This window comes from Rattus norvegicus, chromosome 5 (genome assembly GCF_036323735.1).
Source record: "Rattus norvegicus strain BN/NHsdMcwi chromosome 5, GRCr8, whole genome shotgun sequence".
In the NCBI taxonomy this organism is placed as follows: domain Eukaryota; kingdom Metazoa; phylum Chordata; class Mammalia; order Rodentia; family Muridae; genus Rattus; species Rattus norvegicus.
The window spans coordinates 153,675,247-153,682,513 of NC_086023.1; positions in this window are offsets into that span (position 1 = coordinate 153,675,247).

The window sequence follows — 7,267 nt, forward strand, 5'->3', positions numbered from 1 at the left end:
TTCATTTATCTATATGTTGATTTAACGGAAAAAGGGGTCTGTTGAGACGTGGCCGCTCTGTGTAGCCGGAGTCCCAAGATTACAGGCCTGCTCTGTGTGTGGGTTTTTGAGAAACCGCCAAATTGCTTATGAAGCAGCTGCACTAATTCACTGCTCCCAGCAATGTCCGAGGCTCAGATTTCTCCACATCCGGGCCAACACTTGCTAGTGTCCATCTCTCTCGTGTTGGCCATGCCAGCGAAGGGGAAGCAGATTCTCATGGTGGTTTGCCACCTTCCAAGTGACTGAGGATGTTGGCTGTGCTGGTGGGCATCTTCCCTGGAGAAGCATCCATCGACATCCTCAGGCTGCTTAATACCGGTTCATGCTCCCGAGTTACATCCCGAGGACCTAAGTGGAAGGAGGAGAAAACCAATTCCCACAAGTTGTCCTCTGACCTCCACACTCAAACATACCAGCCATGGTACATGAAACACACACACACACACACACACACACACACACACACACACGCACGCACATGCACACGCACACATGCACACATGCACACGCACGCACACATGCACACACACACGCACACATGCACACACACATGCACGCACACACATGCACACATGCACACACACGCACACACGCGCACACATGCACACACACACATGCACACACACACACATACACACACACACCCCAGGCACATTCATCTCCCCATTCCAGATTCACTTCAATATCGTGAGGCAGCCATAAGCAGCCTCATTTCTCAGGGGGAGAACGGAGGCGCAGGGTGGTGCAGTGGTAAGCGTAAGATCCCAAGACTTGGGCTGGAGAGGTGGCTCAGCGGTTAAGAGCACTGACTGCTCTTCCAGAGGTCCTGAGTTCAAATCCCAGCAACCACATGGTGGCTCACAGTCATCTGTAATGGGATCCGATGCCCTCAGAGCAACAGTGTAGTCATATACATGAAATAAATAAGTCTTTCTTAAAAAGGGCACAGGGGTTGGGGATTTAGCTCAGTGGTAGAGCGCTTGCCTAGTGAGCGCAAGGCCCTGGGTTCGGTCCCCAGCTCCGGAAAAAAAGAAAAAAAAAAAAAAAGGCACAGAACTCGAGGATGAAGTATTTCAGAGTCTATGAACTTAACTGTCCATACTGAGTGGATACGCCTAGTACAGCGGAAGGGCCAGGACCCGAGTTTTCCAGCAGAGCCCCTCCTTTGGCGTAGTAGCCTCACTGAGGCAGCAACTCCTTCTTCCCTCAGACCTTTCCTGCTTTTCAGTGCTAGGATGGAACCCCAGGCCTCATACTTTCTAGGTCAACTCTGTACTACCATGAGCACGATTTCTCCAGCTCCTTAAGGTCCCAGCCCCACCCCCTCCTCACCCCGGCCCCCACCCCGGAAACGGAGATTTAACGGAAAGCACAAAGACGAGGATGAGTAGAGGTTTTTCTCCTGTGTACACCTGCTAGACTTTCATCCATGTGGACAGGTGACATGTGGTAGCAGGGGACTGGAACAGGAGGACTCGGACTTCAGGATGCCTGGTGCTTTTTTTGATCTTTTTTTAAAAGATTTATTTATTTTAATGTATATGAATACACTGTTGCTCTGAGGGCATCAGATCCCATTACACATGATTGTGAGCCACCACGTGTTTGCTGGGATTTGAACTCAGGACCTCTGGAAGAGCAGTCAGCACTCTTAACCACTGAGCCATCTCTCCAGCCCCTTTTTTGGTCTTTTGACTTTAGTTTTTGTTGTCATTTCTTTGTTTGTTTGAAGAGTCTAAAATTTGGGGCTGGAGAGATGGCTCAGTGGTTAAGAGCACTGCTGATCTTCCAGAGGTCCTGAGTTCAAATCCCAACACAGAAGCTCACAACAGTCTGTAACTCCAGGATATAACACCTTCACAGAGACATACATGCAAAACACCAATGCACATAAAGTAAAAATAAATACATTTTAAAACTAGAAAAGAGATTCTAAGTTTTATGCTTATTTATGTATACGGTGTGTGTGTGTGTGTGTGTGTGTGTGTGTGTGTGTGTGTATACACATCTGTGTGATTGTGTGTACCATGTACATGCAGGATCCCTTGGACTAGAATTGCAGGCAGTTGAAAACCACTATGTAGATGTTGTGAACCAAACTTGGGTCCTATCCTCTGCAAGAACACTAAGTGTTCTCATTCTCTCTGGTCCCATTGAGTGCTCTCTTAATTATGAGAGAGAGAGAGAGAGAGAGAGAGAGAGAGAGAGAGAGAGAGAGAGAGAGAGAGGAGAGAGAGAGCCTGGTTCTATAACACTAGCTGGTCTGATATTTGCTATATAGCTTAGGGTGATGTAGACTCCAGGTAATCCTGGTTTAGTCTGCTCTGTGTACCCGGATTACAGTGTGAATCCCCATATCTGCCTCTCTGAGAAGCCTGTACCAAGTACTTCAGGCTTTGAGAAACAGGATTTTTGTTTGTTTGTTTGTTTGTTTGTTTGTTTGTTTGTTCTTTTTCTCGGAGCTGGGGACCGAACCCAGGGCCTTGTGCTTCCTAGGTAAGCGCTCTACCACTGAGCTAAATCCCCAGCCCCTGTTTTGTTTTTTTAAATTTGTTTTTCGAGACAGGGTTTCTCTGTGTAGCCCTGGCTATCCTGGAACTCACTCTCACTATATAGACCAGGCTGGCCTCTCGAACCTGGCAATCACCTACCTCTGAGTGCTGGGATTAAAGGCACGTGCCATCATGCTCTGGCTGCTAAACAGGATTTAGAGCAGAGGCATCTGAGGTATTTTCCAGGAGACACACCAGCAGATGACCCACATGGAGAATGGAAGCTTGCTCCGGCTTGGGGACTTTTCCAAGGCTCTTTGTGCCTGGCTTGGACCAGGACTTTGTTATCAGCTCTGTGCCTCAGGCAGGTTCTTAATAACCAGAGTCACCATTTCATCATCTGGTAAATGGTTCAAAGCATCCCTAATGCACCCAGTTGTGAGCACTATGTGTGCATGCATGCATGTGTGTGTGTATGTATGTATGTATGTATGTATGTATGCATGTATACAGGGTCTCATATAGTCCAGACTATCCTAAGATGTTGTTGAGGCTGACCTTGAACTGCTGCTGTCACCTCCAGCTTCCAAGTGCTGGGACTGCACATCCTTTCTGCAGCCCAGGCTCCCTGGCAAGGCATGAATTTCTGAGACTGGTGCTTTGTTTAGCATTCCTGGTATATGGCCCCGCAGAGGTGGCTTGGTGGTTAAGAGCACTTGTTCTTGCAAAAGACCCAGGTTCCATTCCCGGCACCCACATGGAGGCTTGCAACCATCAATAACGCCCTCCAGCACCCAGGCATGCACACGGCACCGGAACACTATGCAAGCAAAGCAATTATGCACATAGAATCTTTTCTATGTGTACATTTTTTTTTTTTTAAGACCTCTGGGGTTTGGGGATTTAGCTCAGTGGTAGAGCGCTTGCCTAGCAAGCGCAAGGCCCTGGGTTCGGTCCTCAGCTCCGGAAAAAAAAAAAAAAAAAAAAAGACCTCTGTATCTTGGGAGACCGAGGTCTAAGTTGAGTCTTAATTTCATTCCTATACATGTTTTGTCAAATATCTTTACATCGGCCGTTCTCAACCTGTGGGCCGTGACCCCTTGTTTTGGGGTGTGTGTGTGTGTGGGGGGGGGGTCAAAGGACTCTTTCCCGGGAGTTGCCTAAGACCATCAGACAACACAGATATTTAAATCACAATTCATAACAGGAGCAAAAGCACAGTTACGAGGTAGCAATGGAATCGATTTATGGGGGTCGCTCCAACATGAGGAGCTGTATTATGGGGTCTCAGTCAGCATAAGGAAGGTTGAGAGCCACTGCTCACAGGCATGGCTCAGCCTGAGTTTCCTCATGTTGTACCTGTTACAGGGTAACTCAGAGGCTTCGATAAAATAAGCATGGTGGCACGTGCTTTGTTCCTTGTTTTTTGAGACAGGTCTCACTATGTAGCCCTGGCTGTCCCAGAACTCACTAGATAGATCAGGCTAGCCTCAAACTCAGAGATCCGCCTGCCTCTGCCTCCCAACTGCCGAAGTTAAAGGTGCAGACCACCGGGGTTGGGGATTTAGCTCAGTGGTAGAGCGCTTGCCTAGGAAGCACAAGGCCCTGGGTTTGGTCCCCAGCTCCGAAAAAAAGAACCAAAAAAAAAAAAAAAAAAAAAAAAAAAAAAAGGTGCAGACCACCGTGCCGGGTTGATGGCCTATGATTTTAATCCCAGTCGTTGAGAGGCAGAGGCAGGTGGATCTCTGTGAGTTTGAGGCCAGCCTGGTCTATAGAGAAGGGCCAGCCATGGCTTCTTAGGGAAAACCTGTTTCACAGGCACCACAACCACTACCAAAGAATAAAAGTAAGCCGGTGAGTGCATAGCTGGGTGTTTCCGGCAAGCCCTAGGAAGCACCTGGCAGCCCTCCGTGGATTCTGTTCTCAACAGATGGGGCATCCCAGAAAACCATCGGAAGGGCCTCTTTGCTGTCCGACTGCAAAGGTGTGAGAGGCAAAGCGTCGAGGTCCAGCATCCTGACTGACACCACAACAAGAAGCACGGACCTAGCGAAAACTTGAACGGAAGGAGACCTGCTTGATCCATGCCCACACCTCTCACAGGAATCTGTCTGTCAGTTCCCAGGCAGTGAAACTCCAAAGCCAACCCCAACCACCCGAAACTCAACCACAGAGAACTGGCTCTCGGCCCCCTCACTGGCTGCTGGCTCTCCTCTCTTCTCCCAGCCCCACCCTGCCACCTCCCTTTCCTCCCTGGCCCTGGGGCCCCGCTTCAGCTCCAAACCTGCCCAGCCACAATTCCTTCCAGGTTCCCTCATCTGTAGAATGGGGATAATAACAGGGCCGTGTGTTGTGGGGATTGGAGCAGATCCCGGAGGTGAAGCTCATGTGGTGTGGTCTTGCTACGGACCAGTGACCACCATTCGCACTGCCCTGTGAAGGACACCTTGGCGGCAAGCCAAGTGGGAGATTTCTCTGTATTGGGTGGCTGAGGGAATAGAGGTTCAGAGAGGTGGGGTAACAGCTGGTCTGCCTAGGGTTGTTCAGCTAGGAAGTAGAGGACAGGACTTTGTGAGGGAACCCTAGGCTTTCTTACCTGACAGGCAAGCAGGGCATAATATTTATTATCTACTTTCTGCCAAGCTAAGCCTCATTCAAAAAGAGGGGAGCGGAGAAAAAAAACTTAGAAGGCAATGATTTACAAGGTGAGAAAGCCAAGTCTTTGCTTGAGGCAAAGCACAATAAACTTTCAAAGAGTAAAAGGCCTTCAGGGTGACAGAGGGCAAACAGGCAAGGAAGGCTTCCTGGAGGAGGAGAGGTTTAAGCTGGGACTTGAAGGACCAGTTTGATAGCAGACTTTTTTTTTTTTTTTTTTTTTTTTTGTTCTTTTTTTTCGGAGCTGGGGACCGAACCAAGGGCCTTGCGCTTCCTAGGCAAGCGCTCTACCACTGAGCTAAATCCCCAACCCCAGACTATTTTTTTTTATTTGTTTGTTTGTTTATTGGTTCTTTTTCAAGACAGTAGCCCTGGCTGTCCTGGAATTCACTCTGTGGACCATGTTGGCCTTGAACTCAGAGATCTACTTATCTGGGCCTCTCAAGTGCTAGGATTAAAGTCAGGTGCCACCCCCTCTTGGTGGCCTACCGTAGACTAGAGAGGTCTGTGTGTTTCACATCAAAGTCCGGTGTAGTAACAGCTGTCAATTCTTACGGACCAGGCACTGTGCAGAAGGTTTTGCAAATACTATCTCATGAGATTTTTTTTTCTGTGACCCCCCAAGAGGTGTCGTTAGGAATGAGGAAAAAAAGGCCCAGAGAATCAAGAAATCTTGTCAGTTTTCAAGAAAAGGTTGGGAGCCTGGATGTGGATTAAGAATGTTGAAGGCAGGGGTTGGTGATTTAGCTCAGTGGTTTAGTACTTGCCTAGCAAGCGCAAGGCCCTGGGTTCGGTCCCCAGCTCTGAAAAAAAGAACCAAAAAAAAAAAAAAAAAAAAAAAAGAATGTTGAAGGCAGGGGGCTGGAGAGATGGCTCAGAGGTTAAGAGCACCGGCTGCTCTTCCAGAGGTCATGAGTTCAATTCCCAGCAACCACATGGTGGCTCACAACCATCTGTAATGGGATCCGATGCCCTCTTCTGGTGTATCTGAAGACAGCGACAGTGTACTCACAGATATAAAATAAATATTTAAAAAAAAAAAAAAAAAGAATGTTGAAGGCAAAGTCTGGGCTTCCTGATTTTTGATGATCTGATGAGGTCTTAACCTGGGGACTCTCTGGAGGGCTTTGAATGCCAGGTCCAAACTTGAAACAAGTAAACCAAACCAAACCCACACAGCGGCCTTGAATAGGCCAGCAGCTCTTGAAGCCCCTGTTTCTCCCTGCTTGACACTCCTGTAACCTCTCCAAACTTGAGAGATGTGAACTGTAAGCGGATGATTAGCAAGGGAACTTTATGAATGAGGGGGGATTGTTATGGTAAAATAATCGTTTAGAAGAAAGAAACCTGGAGGTGTTTGACTCAGCGAGAGTGTTGGACCCTGCCTGGGAATATGACTTGGTCCTGACAAACTCTGGACCCTCACTGCTGCTGTGCCTGTCCAGGGCAGGTCAGAGCTGGGGAGAGTGGGGAGGAGCTCTTCACTAGAACAAAGACTCCCAACATGGACTGTCCTACATTCGAATGCCAACTCTCAGATCAGTAAATCTGTGAATGAGCCTAGGCAAATTATCCTGCCCCTCCGACTCTCTGGCCTTACCCATCCCACTTCTCAAGATTGATGGGGTAAATTAAACGACATGTAATGGCCTAATCTTGGTGTACTATACTGGGCTACAGTAGGCACTCAATAGGGGGTTAGTTTTTCCTGAAGAAAAATACATTTGGGAGGCGCCACCATTCCCTGCCCCTCTGTCAGTTAAAGCCAGGAGGAACAGGTTCCTGGGTTTCATTTGAAGAGAAAGGGGACATATTGGTTGTATTAATTAATATATTAATAAACGATTTAATATAACTAAGCAATAAAGCGAACAAACAAAACGTTTTGTGGCCAGGGAAATGCACTTGAGGATCAAGGGTCAGACTCTATCTCTCCTTCAAGTTGTTCGGCCCCACCCTCAAGGAAAAGAGGTTCACTCCTCAGCGCTCTTCGCTGTACTGTGGGTCGTTATGCTGTGAGTTCCAGATGCACCTTTCTGTCTCAGTTTCACCGGCTGTTACAAGAGGACGCTGAAGTC